We start from the raw sequence: 19,901 nt of genomic DNA, 5'->3' as shown, positions 1-19,901 counted from the left end.
GACCTCATGGACATGAATATTTAAGAGTCTTGTTTCATGAGATTGGGGGGGGGGGGATGTCCTTTTCTATATCAATATATTGTGGAAGGACATCAAATAATCATTTGCTGAGTAATGTAAGAATGATCTGTATTTTAAGTACACTTCTTTCCAAGAGCCTGATCCTTCAAATGCATATGCAAGTCACTGGGTGATGTAACTGGGTCTACATGAGAGAGTGCCCCATTCTGCAAATCTTTATTGAAGAAAATCGCTTTTACTATCTGAATAATGAAAGGAATATGGATATTTTACTCAGTCACCTAGTTGAATGGAAACCTATTATTCACCCAAACAAGAAAACGAACAAAATGCAGCATGAACTTGATGGCTCTGTTGTCTGAGCCTTACTTTTGCAATGCACACACTTTCATTATCCCTTTGTAGTTCTCCTAATGTGGGTGAAGGAGACCTTAGTAATTGTCCTTCCTTTATAGAGTAGGAAAGGGGGAGGCTAGTTTATGATTGTTGTTCTTTTTACTGGAATATGCATTGAGTATAAATCCTTAACATGGTAGTAAATCTTTTAGACTCTTTTTATAACTCTTGCAAAACTAATAATGTTTTTCATTTCCGAGAATCATTGACTTTAATTGTCTAATCAGTTTGTTAAGGTCTTTACCGATTTTGCATTTGTGTTTAATTAGTGCTCCCCCTTCCCCAGACTGTCATGACAGACTTGTGAAGTAAGAATCAATTGATAACACTTTTTTTACAGATCAAATGAAATAGTTATGAGACTCTTAACTGAAGGTAATTTATATTCCTAAGCACTAATGCTGTATCGTTGTCTGAAATAAAAAAAGTCATAGGCAAGTGGGCAGCTCTTTTTCTTCAGTCTACTTGACATTTCTCTCTCTACCCATCTAGTAGATTTCTTTAAAAACAAACAAAAAAACCCTACTAGTGATTAAGATGTCTTACGGGCAACTGTGATGAGCCTGTCAATCAGAAAATCAGCTAAAATTTTTATTTTAAACAAAAATAAAAGTTCTTACAAATATTTTCCTTGTACTATTTCATGCCTTAAACACATTTTAGAACCCTGGATTGTTTTGGGGTTTGTTCCTATTAAACACTGGAGAAAACAGTGATTTTATATCTTTAATCCAGAGGGATCCCAAAGACTTCTACTAATTGTAGCAGCATATATACAGACCACTTTGTGCATCACTGAATTCCAGCTACCTCTAGTTGCATGTAAACATTCTTTATCCGCACATCGCCCTATGGAGCTATCCAAATAAGTAAAGTTACAAGCATAAATAGCTGCAGGATTGGGCCCAAAGCATTGACCTTCACTCAGAATCCTTGGATGAGTGTACCCTTTCTCCAGATTCAATGGAAATGCATGGATAAAAGTGAAGGAAGAATTTGATTTTGTGTTAAATTCTCTGATTTGTCTATAAAAACAATTTGACAGTTTATACAAAATTAATAACCCAATCAATCCTTCACTTGGACAGCAGAGAATAATGTAGCATGTTGTTATTTATATAGGAACATAAAGCAATAGCCTCTTTAAACCTCATATGTGAACATAAAACCTATCAACCAGTACTGAGTAACGGATACTCAAGGAAGACTAGGGGAAAAATATAACTGAAATAAACATAACACAAACATGGTATTGCCAGAGCTAGTTGTCACACTGAGGACTTTATTGCCTTACACTGCGGTACCAATTCAGCCCCATTAGTTTGTATCTGTGAATCTTAATTAACGCTAAATATATTCCAACACAAATAGTATTTAATTGTATAAAAATTATACACTACGTCTCTAATAATGAATATCCAATTCTGTTACTCTAGCCTTTGTGATTAAAAACTAATAATAATGCCTATCTCTTTTTATCAGTGGATCTCAAAGTGCTTGACAGAGTATCCTTATCCTCATTTTACAGCTGGGAAAACTGAGGAACAGAGGTGATGCTCACCCATCAGGCCAGTGGCAGAACCAGGAATAGCATCTAGGTCTCCTGAGTCACAGTCCAGTGTATCCACTAAGCCACACTGCAGTGATGCTCTCTGCTGTTGATTTTGCACCATATTATAACTTCACCTGTTCTTTTGCAAGCAGCCGGTGAATTATTTTCAAGATTTGTTAACATTGCTTTATTACAACCATCCCTTCTTCAGCAACCAAGGAGTGTTGAGTCTTCAAAGTTTTGAAGTTTTTTTTTTTTTTTTTAAATTTCGTCAGAGTTGCCTCCTGCTGCTGCTAACGTGGGGGAATCTGGATTAGCTGCCTTCTGAAGATGCCGGTCTTCCTACTGGTAGAATATATTGTGGCTACCTGACAACTTCTTGGTTATTCATATGCCCCTGCATGGTGACAATTTATGATTCAGGCTTTTTCATTTTAGAGATTAGGATCCACTAGTTTTCTTTCTTTCTTTTTCCTTCTGATTAGTATATTATATAATGTGCCATAGTATCCATTCTGCAGAAATCACAGGTCAAATAATGCCCTACTGACTCGTATAACATGAAATAAGTACATGTAAAGGATTTTCCTGAATATTCTGTATGAATTGGTTAATTCTTGTTTAGTCTTTTGCAGATATGCTGCTGTTTTTGTCTCCTCTGTCATATTCAAGTAATAATCATGATCCAGAACTTGAAGAGCCAAATTCTACCTTCTCATGGAAGTGCCTTCAAATTGGAATGCATGTGTGCTGCAAAAGCAGTATTATCATAAAACTGTATTTTGAGAGGCAGTGGCTATACATATAGGCCCACCATACAGATTATCTTGGTGTCAGTGTTTGCATAGCTGCTATTGGTGGGTTGGTCAGGAGGTGTATGTGTGACAAACATACAGCCTATGGCCCTTGACTTCTAAGTTCCTTTGTGGCACTTGTTTTATTGAGGTGTTGAAAAATAGTTTGTAGGTTTGGGAGGGGGCCAGGGATGGGACAGGAAGCTTATTTCTGTGCTTCCCTTCTGCTGACAGTCTTTCTGGCATTATACTTATGTATGTAGTATTAAACCATCACAAGTTGGTTCTGGTCTGGATTGGTGAGAAACTGACACCTTGTAGTATAAAAATAAAATGACATTTGTTGCCTTTCTGTGTTATATTTCAATAAATAAAATATTTTCCCTTGTGCAGCTTTAAAAGAATAAAGAAATTCCTGTCTTAAGATGTAAAGGGGAATTAAATTCAAATTTAGAAGATAGTTTCAGATTGTTTTGTTCTTAAAGCTCCATTTCTGTTTTAAGTAGGTTTAAAAAGAAATATTAATTGCATTTTAATTTGGTTTGTCAAAGTATAATTGCTAGGAATGAGGTAGGAAACTAATTTAAATACAGCATGTGTAACGGAGAATCCAATTTTCAGAAATCTGTAGAAATATAACTGGAGTCATTAGTGCTGGCTTCAGTAATTAAGAGTCAGTTTTTGATGTTTTAGGTTTGAATGCTAATTGGTGATGAAGTAAATAGGAAGGTGATATTTCGTTTGCTATGAAATTGGTGATTCTCTAGACCTATAGCCTTTGGCATGTATATTGGGCCAAATTCTTTTCATGAACCTATAGGATTCTAGTTCTCTTATTTGGATCCAAAATTTTCATTTGCTTTTGATAATCACAAAGAGATTATGAAGAAAGAGGTTCTCAGTTACCTTAGGAACTCTGGATCAGTCTTTGTGTTGCATGGAACAGGCATAACACTCTCCACCCTGGTGAATAGCAGTGATGTGGGAGGCTATACGCTAGGGTGACCAGACAGCAAGTGTGAAAAATCAGGACGGGGTGAGGGGTAATAGGAGCCTATATAAGAAAAAGATCCGAAAATCAGGACTATCCCTATAAAATCGGGACATCTGGTCACCCTACTATACGCTAGGTACAGAGCAGGTTCTGCTGCCTTTGTCCTGCCTATGCAGGTATTCCCTGCCCTGGTACCAGGGGCATGTTTGTGAGGGCTGCAGGCAGAATGGGGAGTATGCCAGAGGAGGAAGGTGTGGCATGGGGCATCGTTAGGAGAGACCTGTGCCTCAGTGCTAATGTCGGTACAAGCTAGTGCAGTGGTGCACAGGGTAGAGCTTTTCTTACGTCTTCCCTAGCTTGTTTCAGGGGTGGACATGGCCCTCAACAGCCCAAGAATAGCTCTCCACCAGCACAGAGATGAATCTCTCCTGAAATTTGGTTAAGATGAGAGACCTTAACCCCAGTTAAAGTTCTGGCACAATAGCAAGCAACTGCCAGTAGATGTCAAGCAGCATCCCCTGTCCCCAAGCATGTTGCAAACCATTATAATTTGTGCTGTACTACACTTAACATTGAGGAAGGACGTTTTATCACACCAAAAATGAATTCTGCTTACGTATTGAGTCCACAAAGCTTGTTGGTGATCTAGTGCTGCAGATCCAATAAATTTGAGACCATCTACAGATTTAAAATTGCCTTTGAATTTATCCACTAAAGCAGTCAATGGGAAGGAAATGATCTACAGAGACAATATGGCTAGGATGCCATTATCTTTAAAAAGCCAGGATGTTATTTCCTGTTTATTGCTTCAATTTCTACAAAGATACTAATTTTTTTGCTAAGATAATAAAGACCCCATAAAAAGGCAAACATGCTGATAGTTATTATCAAGTATAACAGGCCAAAATTTTTACCTATTTTTCAGGGGTATGGAAGGTATTGTTTTGTTTCATTTTAAATGAAACCCCAGCAATCCCCACCCTCTGGCCTCCCAATGTCAAAACTGACTTGATATTTATTCTTGCACCCTGGAGTGCCCTCCTAAAAAACACCTAGTGGAGCTGTTTGTTTTGGCTGTGTTTTTTGTTTTGTTTTTATCTGGAATCACCCCTAAGCTTGGCCATGCCCCTTTTTTTGATGTAAATAAAAATGATTGGAGTGTAAATAATAATGGTCTATTGTTTTAACTGAGGGCTTGTTAAAGGGGACTGTGCTGTGTGGCAAGCTATTTGGCCTGTAGATTCACACCCTAGCTTGCTGTGCACTAATATCCCATGTAGACAAGCCGTAAGAGAACTTCCCTTTGCAGTTGCAATATTTCCCACACTAGCTTGCAGCTATGCTTCAGCTTTGACCTATGGAACCCATCTCTAGGGTGAGAGGATAGAGTAGCGTTCATGGGGCTGATCTTGCAAGGTGCTGAGCATCTCTGGAGAGGTGCTGAGCACTCTCTATTCCCGTTGCAGTTGAGGATGTTTGGTGCCTTGCAAGATCAGACCCCAATGCCTCTTCAGTCTGGACTTCTCTAGGGCAGCTGCCAGCAAGGTTACAGATGTGGTGATTCTTGTTGATCACCAGTTGGGACCGGATTTAAATCTGGGATGTATGGGCAAAAAGTCCATGTTCTGTTGCCAATCCCCTGAGAACTATCTAGTTCCCCAGGTGATGCATCTAGAATGGTTTGTTGTACTCGCAAAGGCAGAAAATCTTTGGAATGGTGAGAACAAATGTTTACAATGATTTTTTTCATGGCCTAGATTTGCAAGGGAGGGATGTTTTTAGGGTTTTTCTTTTATTTTCTTCTGTTTTAGAGGATATTTTGAAAAAAGAAATGAATGAAAATCAATGGTGAAACATCTTCAGTCATATTTTTCTGACCCTTGAAGAGGGTGAATCAGTGGGCCCCTTGCTTTTCCCTCGTTGACAGAAGAAAAGTGTTCATCTAGGGTGATGTGTTTGGGCCACTGCAGCCTCTGCAGAAATCTTCCCTAACTGCTGGGCATTCAGTTAGGCTGGGTAAGCTCCTGCTCTAGGATACTACGTCAGGATGGTAATGAGGGATGCGATGAGATAGCTTTTGATGTGAGATTTCCCTTTGGTTTTAGTTCAGTGATACAATTGCCTTCCCTACCAATGTAGGTGGCTGCCTAACCAGACTACTTGTTCACTTAGGCTGGGTCTACACTACCCGCCTGAATCGGCGGGTAGAAATCGACCTCTTGGGGATCGATTTATCGCGTCGTCGATCCATCGCGTCGTCGATCCCCGAATCGACACTCTTACTCCACCAGCGGAGGTGGGAGTAAGCGCCGTCGACGGGAAGCCACAGAGGTCGATTTTGCCGCCGTCCTCACAGTGGGGTAAGTCGGCTGCGATATGTCGAATTCAGCTACGCTATTCACGTAGCTGAATTTGCGTATCTTAAATCGACCCCCCCCCGTAGTGTACCTGTAGCCCTAGTAGCCCTTCAGAATTGAGACCAACCTCCAAGCCTTAGTAGCCTGGGGAGTTTACATGGATTGACAGCCTGAGAGGCTGCTTTCTCCTGGAGAGGCTCCCATGGAATCATACCAGACAGTGGCATTTCTCAGGCTTGGTCTACACTACCCGCCCCAATTCGAACTAAGGTACGCAACTTCAGCTACGTGAATAACGTAGCTGAAGTCGAAGTACCTTAGTTCGAACTTACCTTGGTCCACACGCGGCAGGCAGGCTCCCCCGTCGACTCCGCGGTACTCCTCTCGCCGAGCTGGAGTACCGCAGTCGACGGCAAGCACTTCCGGGTTCGACTTATCGCGTCCAGACTAGACGCGATAAGTCGAACCCAGAACTTCGATTTCCAGCCGTCGAACTAGCTGGTAAGTGTAGCCAAGGCCTCAGAGAATTGTACAATAGTGGCACAAAAAGAATCAATTTGACCCTTCTTTTCCCTTTTGCTTTTTGTTTTTAAAACGAAGGGAGAATTTTCAAAGCAGGTAGAATGGTGAATGGTATCAAACAAGATATGTCTGGCTTTTGGAAAATGTATCTGCATTTAATAACCTCGCAAGAAATACAGATGTTTGCATTTTATAGTGAAGAAGTTAGTCATAGTCATAGGGTGGAAGGGACCTCAGGAGGTCATCTAAAGTTCTTCCTTTAAAAGTGTGCTTTGTATCTTAGTAAAAGCATCTTCTTGCAGTATCCATGGTAAGTGCTCCCTCATAGTAGAGTAACAAACATAACTGACAATAACATGGTTACATAAAACAAGCAAAATGCCAGACCTAAACTGAAGGTTGCCCCTGTCAGCACTATATCTGTGTGCTTCTCTCTTTTCCCAGAGCAAAATCTACCAGAAGCACCAACAGACTCAGTGGCACATTTAATTTAACGCATTAGCTGTGTATCTCTTGTTATCTGAGTAAAACTGGACTTGGTTTCCTCCTACTCTCATGTGCTCATCACAGAATAATTGCATGATTCATCACAACAGACCATCTCTGCTCATGAGAGGCTAATCACAGGAATATCGCTGGTCAGGGTTGAGGTGCACTAGCAGCGCTATATGAAGAAGAATTCAGAGTTTGTGTTTGCACTGTGTCTTGATATAATCAGTTCTATCAAACCCTTACTCTCACAAGCCACCATACTTTCCCAGAAAACCAGCATCGAGAGAAGAGAGGACTTGCTGCTGAGTGCACAAAATAAATGTTTACTTTGAGTTTTCTGAAAAAATCTAGGTGGTTCTTTGCAACTTAGTGGGAGCCTGTCCCCATGTGGTCATGTAGGTTTCCATTTTGATTGGAAATACATTCAATAGGGTTTATGGCATGTTAGAAGATGTAATATGTAAAATCCATTGAGTACATAACATCATGCAAAGAGTTAGATTTAAAATAAACAAAGCTGAGGAAATTCATTGTGTGCTACTTCATTCGCAACTTGCCTAGAGCATTTAGCTATTGCAGCACATATGGCATGTAAGATTAGCCACTGTTCTGAGACCCATGCAGTGCTGACCATAATAGAGTGACTGAATGACAGAGTAGGAGACTCTGAATTTTCTCATTTTTTGTGGTACAGCATTACTAAAGTGTGTAGGAAATCAACCCACTGTGTGTGGGTCTGCAAAACTGGGACATGGCACTTTATTTTGATAGCAAACTGCTGCTGCTTCCCTTTTTACCTTATGAAGCAGATGTACCTTCATCTAAAGAATTTTTGGGGCATTTACAAATACCTTCACCAGCCAGTCTTGAAAAATCTGCCAGATGTCACTAATAGATGGAGATCTAAAGCTACAAAAGATGAGGATGAGGATGACCCACCACCAAGGTTCGGGGGCAACTCCTTGGTGAGAAGTATAGGTCTCCTGCCCCTTCCACGCCAATGCCAGAAGGTGAATGATGCTGGGATTCCTTTTGGTTGCTGTCCCTGGACCCTGTATCTTTCATATTAGTATTTGATTAGCAAGTGTCTAATAAATATGACCCTCCCACTTTAACTGCAGGAAGGGTAAAGGTGCTTTTTATATTTTCCTACCCACCCCCTATAAAGTCTCTTGCTTTCACTCAAGGTTTTGGCATTTGGGTATGGGGAGAGAAGAGGAAACAGGTCTTCAGTACATTAACCCTCTCCATATTCACAGTCTCCATATTTTGGGAGGCAGAGGGAAGGGTGGGTGTTGGAAGCATCCTCCCAATGAATAACGGCAGCTTTCTCAGGCTACATAAAGATGACATTTTTGATAATTTCTCTGGTGTCCACAGGGTTCTGAATAGTAGCTGTATGCTTCCCACAACCTTGTTAACTCATCCTTATTGCTGCTTGGTAGCAGATGCAGCTGTGAGCAGCAGCAGAGGCACTGGAACTGTCTGTCTGCAGACTCTGGAAAGACATCACTGCATCGCTTGGCATTTGGAATGTTTCCAAGGTAGAAGCTTCATTATTTTAAATGAAAGCTGAAGTTCTGCAGAAACGGATGGCATGTTCCCTCCTCTCTCCAGGGAAAGCTTCCCCTTTGCCATGAGTGAGTGGTTTTTCAGGCCTTATTGACCAAGAAGCAGCTAATACAAAATAAAGCTATGAAATTTATATTGTAGCAATTAATCCATCAGCCCTAATATTTTCCACTTGTAAACTGCCTGTGCTAACAGATGCATACTGTTGCAACTGAATAGATGTCCTTGTCAGAAATCAAAGATTTGTTATATTTGACTGACTGCAATATTGTGGAAACTCCACACCCAGCATTTAAATTTAGTGCAATGATTAGTGGAACAGAAAGTTTCCAATTATTAGCTAAAATGAATAGTTTTACTATTGTTGTTTGTGCTTGAGCAAAGCTGTAGTAGGAACAGTGTTATGTAGTCAGGGAACAGTCAATGCAAGTTTCAGGTTTCAGTTCAGTCTCATAGAATACATTGAAATTGGTCAATAAATTCTTGTTTCATTTTAGTAGAGTAGCTAATCTTCAGCATGGGTCATACAAACTCTTAGCCTGAGATTTGGGTTGATTTTTATGAAATTTCACAGTTAATGACATTTCATTTGAGATAACACAAAACAGGGATTTCTGGCCCTCTGAGTCAGGGAGCCCTGGGTACCTGCAGATCAGGATTTAACAGAGCCTGTTGTTTCCCTTTGTAATGTTTGCACGCCACTAGTGTAGCTTGTCACGTGCAATCTGTACAAACTTGTGTAATTTTGATCAGTTTGACATATGAATTATATAACTAGCTGGATTTTTATTATAAAATGTATATTTTTTGATGTATGGTAAATTTCATATGGTGGTTTTTAGGGGTAATTTAGAGGAATATATTTTTTTAAGTAAAACCAAAAATTACAAAAGGAGCTTACTAAGCTTCTCTGAGGATTTCAGTGTTGGATTTGCTATATGAAATCTGAGCTTCCTTGGAAAACTGCAGTAAAGTTGACAAACTTAAAGATGCAAGTTAATTTAATGGCTGTTGATGAAACCGTGACAGAGGTTATTGCAGGGTCAGCATCTAGGCAGGCAGACTGAAGTTAATGGGGTCTGTTCTAGTGCTGGGGTCAACCCACAGAGCTCATTGTAGGATTCAGGCCGTTGTTTGCAAACTGCCAGATTCTGCTGTTTTTTACTTACTCTGTGAGTAGCTCCGTTATCCTGCCACTCTTAGTCACATGGTACCTTATACTACAAGCAGCTCTGTTATCTAAGTCATAAATAGCACTGTTGTCAATAGAGCTGATTGTGGAGTAAAGAACTACCTGAGTGGCAGAGTCTGGCCCAAAGCATCGAGTAATGCTAGAGTATTTCTACAGCTGTTTTTTTGCTTTTCGTGCAACTGAACAAGGTTGGCTTGTTTGTTATCCTTTCTCTGTGTTGATGGATTAAGTTGCTGTTTTGATGCCCCGTAATTACTCTGATGACCAAAAGTAACAAAATGAACAGGTCTATTCATGCTGAGCATTGATAGCTTCTGTGGTTATTTCTTTCCCCCCAGAGTTAAAGCTGTGAAGTTAGAGATGAAACCTGTATTTCCTATTTTCCAGGCTGGTATTGTAATTGTTATTAGGATCTTTGTTTACATAGATCCAAGATAGATTAATGCTGCTTTTAAATTAGAATAATTGTCAAAAGTCTGGAGAACTATGTGGGTGATCAAAAATATTTCACATGGGGGCAGGGGCCATGCAAAGCCAAATTCCATAAAATAGACAAATATAACTATACAAACCTGTGTGTTAGAAAAGAACATAACGGCTATACTGGGTCAGAACAAAGGTCCTTCTAACCCAATATCCTGTCCTCCGCCAGTGGCCAATGCCAGGTACCCCAGAGGGAATGAACAGAACAGGTAATCATCAAGTGATCCTTCCCTGTCGCCCATTCCCAACTTCTGGCAAACAGGGGCTAGGGACACCATCTCTGCCTGTCCTAGCTAATAGCCATTGATGGACCTATCCTCCTTGAACTTACCTAGTTCTTTTTTGAACCCTGTTATAGTCTTGGTCTTCACAACATCCTCTGGCAAAGAATTCCACGGGTTGACTGTGCATTGTATGAAGAAATACTTTCTTTTGTTTTAAATCTGCTGCCTATTAATTTCATTTGGTGACCCCTAGTTCTTGTGTTATGAGAAGGAGTAAACAACACTTCCTTATTTACTTTCTCCACACCAGTCATGATTTTATAGACCTCTATCATATCTCTCCCCCCCCCCAGTTGTCTTTTCCAAGCTGAAAAGTCCCTGTCTTATTAATCTCTCCTCATATGGCAGCCATTCCATACCCCTAATCATTTTTGTTGCCCTTTTCTGAACCTTTTCCAATTCCAATATATCTCTTTTTGAGATGGGGCAACCACATCTGCACACAGTATTCAGGATAAAATCTCGAGTGATGTGGAGGAAGAGAATAAGGAAAAGTTAACTACTTGTTCCCATAGTATGAGTAGGGGCCACCAAATGAAATTAATGGGCAGCAGGTTTAAAACACATAAAAGGAAGTTCTTCTTCACACAGCACACAATCAATTTGTGGAACTCCTTGCCTGAGGAGGTTGTGAAGGCTAGGACTATAACAGGGTTTAAAAAAGAACTGGATAAATTCATGGAGGTTAAGTTCATTAATGGCCATTAGCCAGGATGGGTAAGGAATGGTGTCCCTAGCCTCTGTTTGTCAGAGGGTGGTGATGGATGGCAGGAGAGAGATCACTTGATCATTACCTGTTAAGTTCACTCCCTCTGAGGCACCTGGCATTGGCCACTGTCGGCAGACAGGATACTGGGCTGAATGGACCTTTGTTCTGACCCAGTACGGCCATTCTTATGTTCTTATGTGTTCTTATGATGTGGTCATACCATGGATTTACACAGAGGCAATATGATGTTTCTGTCTTATTATCTATTAGGATAACCAGATAGAAAGTGTGAAAAATCGGGACAGAAGCTGGGGGGGTAATAGGCACATATATAAGAAAAAGTCCTGAATATCGGGACTGTCCCTATAAAATCGGGACATCTGGTTACCCTATTATCTATCCCCTTCTTAAATGATTCCCAACATTCTGTTTGCTTTTTTGACTGTCGTTGCACATTGAGTGGATGTTTTCAGAGAACTATCCACAATGACTCAAAGATCTTTCTCGAGTAGTAACAGCTAATTTAGACCCCATCATTTTATATGTATAGTTGTGATTGTTTGCCAATGTGCATTACTTTGCATTTATCAACATTGATAAAGGTTTAACTTTTCACATAGTCAAATATTAAAATAACAAAAAGAAGTAACTTCACCCTCCTTTAACATTTATCAACCCATAATCTGTGCATCAAGGAATACTGGAGAAAAGGGAGCAAGCTATTGATTATTTATATTACAGTAACACTTAGAGGACACAATTGAAATTGAGATACCATTGTAATAGGTGCTGTACAAACACACAATGACAGCTGTCCCTTCCCAGACAGCTTACAATCTACGTAGACAAGACAGACAAAGGGTGGGAAGAGAGACAGAGACTCGGTGAGGTGACTTGTCCAACATCACACAGCAGGTCAGTGATATGTGGGTTCCATTCCCAGCTGTCTCTTGACTCCCAGTCCAGTACCTTTATCCGCTAGACCAGTGGTTTCCAAACTTTTTTTTGGGGACCCAGTTGAAGAAAATTGTTGTTGCCTGCAACCCAACGGAGCTGGGGATAAGGGGTTTGGGGTGTGGGAGGGGCTCAGGGCTGCGACAGAGGGTTGGGGTGCAAGGGTGAGGGCTGTGGGGTGGAGCCGGGAATGAGGGGTTCAGGATGTGGGAGGGGCTCAGGGCTGGGGCAGGGAGTTAGGGTACGGAAGGGTGTCAGGGCTCTGAACTGGGGTGCAGGCTCTGAGGGGGCAGGGATGTGGGGTTTGGGGTGCAGGTTCCCAGCCAATGGGCATGCGGAGCCAGTGCTCGGGGTGGGGGAAGCGCATGGAGCCGCATGGCCCCCCTGCCTAGAAGCTGGACTCGCTGCTGGCTGCTTCCAGGGCGCAATGTGGTGTCGAAACAGGTAGGCACTAGCCTGCCTTAGCTGGGCAGCACCGCTGACGGGACTTTTAACGTCCTGGTTGGTGGTGCTGACCAGAGCCACCCAGTGCCTTAAATGCCGTGACCCAAACTTTGAAAAACGCTGCGTTAGACTGGGCTGCAGCCTAAAATGAGTCAATGGCATGTTCTGTTGTCATAAGACCAAACTGGTCTCTTTTCTCTTAAATTTGATATATCACTTCAAATTTTAATAGAACAAATTGATTTAAAAGAGCAAGTTAGAACTGCCATCCTGGAAATAATGCGTGGGCTCTTAAGTGCTTAAGTCTCACTGAAAGCAGTTCCTAAGTAGAGTTAGGTGAATGATGGATTTTTTTGGTTTGGTGATACGTTTTTTGGAATTTTTCAGTAAATTGAAAAGCTGAGGAAAATTTTTAGTTGAAACTAATCAAAATGTTTTGGTAATGTCAAAATAAATGCTATAAATGACAACGGGTAGTCATTGGGCCGGGGAAAGAGACTGAAGCAGTTGGGAGCCCTCTCGCAAAGTAATCTCTCTCAACTGTTTCATGTAAGCAATGTGGGCTTCTAGTCTGACCAGTGTTAATCACCCTCATCTGTGAAAGCAGTAGTTCAGTCTCCATACCCCTCTGCTGGTATTGCCAGCAATGGAGCCAGTTGATGCCAGTAAATTTGTTTGTTGAATGCATTTCACCCTGTTTGTGATCTCTGCAACATTAGATTCTCTCATGGATTGAAAATTTTTATTTCACAAGTAAAATAATAAGAAAAGAATATATTAAGTTTAAGTTTTTATGAACACTTACTTTAGTGACGTTATTTATTACTGAGGAATCTACTTACGTTTCATTAAATCTTACTAGGCGTAATTCATGTGACTATGGAGAAGTATCTCTGTCATCCGAGTCTCTCATTCCCAACAGTTGAAAGCATAATTAAACTTTCTCAGTCATAAGGGAGCTATTCTTTTAATTACAGCATCTTCTTTATGCCATGCAAAGCATTCAGCCTACAAAGAATAGCTTGACAGTTTACTAAATTTGATATGCATGCTTTCTTACTATCCCTTTTTCTTAGATACAGTGCTGACCAGAAGAAATGACACTGAAACACCCATAGTACTACTGTACCCTTTGCGTTGGCTGAAGCTGGTGAATTTTTTTTTTTTGAAGTATTAATAGCATCAATAGGCTTTTTTAGTGAAGTAGGACAAATAGGACAAAACCACATCAGAAGTTACTTTTCTAGACTTTCTTCACTGTCTTTGTTCTATTGACTCTCTCAAAAAACAAATTTTTAGATGAAAGTTCAGTATTTGGGGAAAAAATGTAACGAAAATTGTGATTTCTCTATGAAATACACACAACTTCCAGATGTGTAAATGGGTGTGTGTAAATTGATACTTTAAAATGTTAATTATAGAATGGTAATTCCCAGAATGCCAAAAGGGTGCCTTATATGGAGCTCCCAGGGGACTACAAGCAGGGGACATGCTCTTGTGGTTAGGGGATTGGACTGAGATTTCGGACATCTGGTATCACTTCCTAGCTCTGCAACGAACTTCCTGTGTGATTTTGGGCAAGTCACTTAATGTCTCTGTGTCTGTTACTCTCTTCTGTAAGATAGGTTTACTAGCATGGGGGATTGGTGTATGGATACATGCATTAATATTTGTGAGGCATTCTAATTCCATGGGGATTAGGCCTGGATAGGTACTTCGATGTAGGCACACTGAGTTAAAACACACCTACATACTTTGCATAAAGGCTCATCTGGTTGTTGAGTCAAGTCCTAAGTAATGTTCTGTATTATGTAATATTTCTCTTGTTTTTTTTTCTTTTCGTGAAACTAGCCATTTTCTTTATATATTAAAAATGCACTTTTCCTGCCTTTTAATTTAGATCCCTGATCTATTTATTTCATAGCTCCTGATTTAGATATTAATTTTGCATATGTTGAAGTGCGCATGCTTCGGTATCATACACCATACCTACAGTTGGAACAACCGAAATGTGTCTGTATTCATCTTATGTAATTATCCTTCCCCATCTTGATTTTTTCCCTTCTAATTTGCAAAGCAAATTCTGCTTCGTGGGTAGTGTGTGTCATACAAGAGTTTTCCCTAGCAACCAGATATTTCTAATAATAGCCCAAATTCATTGCCAAAAATCTTGAAATGTGGCAGAGCATCTTTGAACCCCAGGATGTTACGCTGCAGCCTCTCTGATAAGTTAAAGCCTACAGTTTCTTTCAAATAATTGAATAAAATAAGGTTTACTGAACTGTAAGTAAAATTGATTCTGTGAATAGTGTATGGTTGTTTGAGCCATAAGAGAAATTCCTCTGATGCTTACATATTAAAAAAAAAAAAAAAAGCTTGTGAAGTCAAAATGTTTTTGCTGTGTATCAATGTATATGATTTCATTTACAGCTTCCTGTCTGAACAGTCATCTGCTTGATGAGCACCTGATCTTGAGAGACATGTATTGCCTTGATAAGCCATGCTGTATTTGATGTTATCTACATAATTGTTGCTGTTGGACCTTCTGCATCTGTTACCTGGAGCAGCACACTATATGATTGCAAGACAGGATGAGCAATTAAGGTCTTTCCTTTCGTGCAGTTGAGGTATGTATGGTCTTCATTATGTGCCTATTAACAGACTTTGGTTTATAGAGAATATTTAAGGTATCTTTCGTGTGTGGCCATTCTCTCTTCTGCATCTCTCCATTTAAAGAAACCTCCAGTCCTTCCTTTTCATAGAGCTCCAGAAATAAAAGATGTAAAAGACTTATTAGGTCACTAATTCATCCTTTGGCATTGCAGCATTTCCCTTTACAGTTGATTTTAATTGCTTCCCTTTGGAAGCTATTTCATAGTCTAATAGATTTCACTGTTATTTTTTTCTCCTAATATTCAGCCTAAATTTTCCTCTGTTGATTTCATCTCAGTTATGTCCTTTTGTTCCACTTTAACAATTCCTTTCCCTCCTTGGAGTTTAGATTCTTTTACAGTACTTTTCCTTGTAATATAACTAATGAATTTAAGCAAACGTCTTTTAAATTAGCTGGCATCACATCATAAGTTGGTTTGTTTATAACTTCCTACCACAGGAGTAGTTTTCAGCCCTATAGTGAAAAGGTGACCAATTTAATTAAAATAGAATATACCATAATTTTCAATTTTTAAAAAAAAGTTGTTATAAAAGATGTGACAGTGAAAGCACTACAAATGAAGTTCTTTCTTTTATCTCCAGAATGTATTCAGGATGTGCAATGCAAGCTTCCCCACACTATCTTGCCTATATGCCATAACTCCTGTTTTTGGTAGGACACTTTATCCTGCATCAAGGGCTTGTTTGCACTGAGAAAATGCATCAACTAGCATTATGTTTAAACATGATTTTACTCTTAGCATGGACAAGAATAGTCCTGTTTAAAAAAAATCTTACTGAGATGCGGTAGGTACCAAGTTTTATTTAACATCATGTTAAAGCATGCGGCTAACACATTTTGTAACATGATGTGTTTCCGATGGTACACCTAGCCTAAGAGGACAGTTGAATCTCTGTATACTTTACTGAGATGGCCGATAATAGCATCAGCTGGTGCCAATTGTGAGGGTGGATTTCCTGATTTAGAGAACTGCCTAGCAGGAACTGCATTAAGAACCTAATCCAAAGCCATCTGAAATCAATATGTGTCTCTTCATTGACTTCAGTGGGCTTTGTATCAAGCCCTGAGACCACTAACTCATTTCACACTGACCACTGAGTAGTCTTCAGGTGATACAAGGGAACAATAAATATGTGCCTTCCTTGGTGTATCTAAAACATAGAAATATACAATTTTCCATTATGGATCATATCATTGCTCCTTTGAGGCTGAAATCCTACACTCAGCAATGATCACTACTTGTTATGGGTAGAGGAAGGGGAAAAAATGTGCAATACTCTACATGGTTTAAGGTTTCCTTCCTGACTTGTGATCAGATTGCACCTTGAAGCATGAGATTTGTTTACTCCTGGCTTTACCCACATGACTAAAAATGTTCTTATGTAACATACAATTCTCTATCTGTCCCTCCCTCGTCAATAGAGGTGTGACCTCCAAATAAGTACAGTAACTCCTCACTTAATGTTGTAGTTATGTTCCTGAAAAATGCGACTTTAAGCGAAACAATGTTAAACGAATCCAATTTCCTCATAAGAATTAATGTAAATGAGGGGGTTTGGTTCCAGGGAAATTTTTTTCACCAGAAAAAACACCCCCCCCCCCCCCCCCCAATTTAATACTGGTACACAGTGATGATAATTGTGAAGCTTGGTTGAGGTGGTGGAGTCAGAGGGTGGGATATTTCCCGGGGAATGTCTTACTGCTAAATGAACTAGCAAATGACTGAGTGCTCAAGGGTTAACTCTCACACTCTACAAGGCAGCAGGAAAGGAGGGAGGGCAGACAGAGACTTACACTGTGTGTGTGTGTGTGTGTGTGTGTGTGTGTGTGTGAGAGAGAGAGATGCGCATTTCCTCTTTAAGTATGAAGAGTGGGGTCAGAAGTACACTGCCTTGTTAATTAGATCAGCAAGCTGAGATGGACTGCAGCTGCTGCTGCCTGGAAGCTCCCTCTGTCGTGTGTTACCCCATCTTCCAGAGAGCTGGGAGGGGGAAGTGGGGTGCAGGAGCAGGGGGACACCCTGACAGCCCCCTGTCTCCCCCCACAGCAAGCAGGAGTCTCAGGGAGCAGCTCCAAGGCAGAGGGCAGGAGCAGCACATGGCAGTGGGGGGAAGGACAACTGCAATTGCTAGCCTGCCGGGCAGCTGCTGCACAGGGAACTTAGGGGGCTGCCGGTCCACCCTGGTTCCAAGCCCCCACCAGCTAGCTCCCCCGGGCTGCTCTTTCTGCAAGCAGTGGACAAAGCAGGTGTCTGCCAAACAACGTTAGAAGGGAGCATCGCACAACTTTAAACGAGCATGTTCCCTAATTGATCAGCAACGTAACAACGTTAACCGGGACGACTTTAAGTGAGGAGTTACTGTAAACACAATTTTGTATGTTGATTTAAAAATGATATCACAGAGGTATGTATTTCTGGATCAGAAGTTATAGATTGTTGGTTAATGTAGAAAACAAGAGAAGCCACCAATAACATAATAAAATGTCATACTTTGATTCACTTTTATACATGTGGTAGAAAAATGATAATCAGATGTAAAATTTGCATTAAGTCAAATAGTTAAAAAAATTCTAATAGTTCATTCTCCAGGGCAATCCTGCCATATGTGTTCAGTTTTCGGAAGTTTGACTGTATACATCATCTGCTTTTAGTTCCAAACAATATAACATTTATTACTGAATTCAGAACAAGTTGTTTTGGAAAAAATTCTGTAAGGAGTCAAAAGCTGTCTGTAATTTTGATTTCTGCTATGGCATCATTACTATATACAGTGTATATACCATCTGCGTAAATGAGGATGGTAATGAATATGTATAACACTTAAGTGACTGTTAATTGTCCTAATGATATTCATTGTGATTACAGTCTCTTCAAGGAATATTACAAATACTTCTCTACTTGGGAATACAACTAGATTCTTTCAAGTATCGGGGGGTAGCCGTGTTAGTCTGTATCCACAAAAACAACAAGGAGTCCGGTGGCACCGTAAAGACTAACAGATTTATTTGGGCATAAGCTTTCGTGGGTAAAGCTTTTGTGGGATGCATCTGAAGAAGTGAGGCTTTTTACCCATGAAAGCTTATGCCCAAATAAATTTGTTAGCCTTTAAGGTGCCACCGGGCTCCTTGTTGTTTTAACTAGATTCTTTGGTTCTTTTCCTGGCTGCCCCCTTCCTCCTGCCATGTACAGAAATCCAGTAAATAAAATCAACATTTTAAAGGTGGGGACCATCTTACAAAACTTTGCTGGATAATTTAGTAAGAACACAATCTTTTTTCCTTGTCATTTTTACTCCTGGGGGAATTCTGTGCCAAAAAATTAAAAATTTTAAAATTCTGCACATTTTATTTGTCAAAATAACACTATATAATGACGCCAGTTTCAATTATTTTGGTAATTTATTTCAAAATACCTGTCAGCAAGTATGTCTGTATCAATACAGACACACACAAAATTCCCCCAGGAGCAGAGAGTTAAGGAAACCCCTATGACAACCCAGTTCTTGTTTCTCTGCCAGACACTTGTACCCCCCTTCTCCCCCCAGAGCCCAGGGATCCAGATGGAGAAACAGCCTGATGCTGGGTCCTAGGCTTGCAAGGAGTTTCCTATGCACCACTGCCTCCTTCCTTCAGGGCATGCTGGGAACCCTCCAGTTCCCACCGCTTCCTCTCCTGGCCTTGTGTTCTATTTGTGAGCTAGGCTCGGCCGGGTCCAGCGGCCCCTAGTGGCAGATAACATCTCTGCAGCCCATTTCTGTGCGGCGGGGTGGGGGTGGGGGGGAGAAAACAGAAATTAATGTTGTGTGCACATAATTTCCTAAGTTCTGTGTTGCGCAGTGGCGCAGAATTCCCCCAGGAGTAAATTTTAAGATCCTATTTCACTGCCTACATCTAAGCATGTCTTTTATTGTATAGGTGGAAGCATGACTGGAACTAGGGTGACCAGACAGCAAGTGTGAAAAATCAGGGCAGGGTGGGGGGGTAATATATATGTACCTAAGACAAAGCCCCAGATATCCGAACTGTCCCTATAAAATCAGGACATCTGGTCACCCTAACTGGGACACTTTTAAAAAATTTCTTTTGGTGCCATAGCTGCATGCCCAGTGTGAAGGTCCAACTGTGGGCAGGTTGTGGTGTGCAGATCCACACTCTGGAAACACATGTTCAGAGATAAACAGCTAACTCCTGTATCCCCTTAGGGGTGCAATCTCAAGCACCTTCTGGGTGGTGCTGGGTGCCTAGTGTTAATGAAGGGCCAGCATTATCCTAGGTACTTTACCGATAGATATAAAGACAGAGTTCCTGGCTGACTGAACATACTGCAACACATTTAGTGATGGCAACCTGGCCTACATGGCTGTGCAGGTATATTAGGAGGACTAAAACTCTCACTTCCATGCCTCTGTGCAGTCTGCGTAGATCTTGGGTGTGAAAGGATAAAAAGACACTACGTAGCAG

General features: G+C 40.6%; 1 protein-coding gene across 2 annotated transcripts in view; it reads left to right on the top strand.

Annotated features, from left to right (window-relative positions):
• The window catches only part of TIAM1 (TIAM Rac1 associated GEF 1), a 263,548-nt gene that overhangs the window by 49,986 nt on the left and 193,661 nt on the right, over positions 1-19,901 (top strand). For both annotated transcript variants that reach the window (XM_034793594.1, XM_034793574.1), the window contains exon 2: positions 15,197-15,393. The gene's annotated coding sequence lies outside the window, so the exon portion shown is untranslated. The remainder of the gene's footprint in view (positions 1-15,196; positions 15,394-19,901) is intronic.

The sequence above is a fragment of the Trachemys scripta genome, chromosome 1, assembly GCF_013100865.1.
Source record: "Trachemys scripta elegans isolate TJP31775 chromosome 1, CAS_Tse_1.0, whole genome shotgun sequence".
Lineage (NCBI taxonomy): Eukaryota > Metazoa > Chordata > Testudines > Emydidae > Trachemys > Trachemys scripta.
The sequence above is the reverse complement of the archived record's forward strand: the minus strand, read 5'-3'. Positions and strand labels throughout refer to the sequence as shown.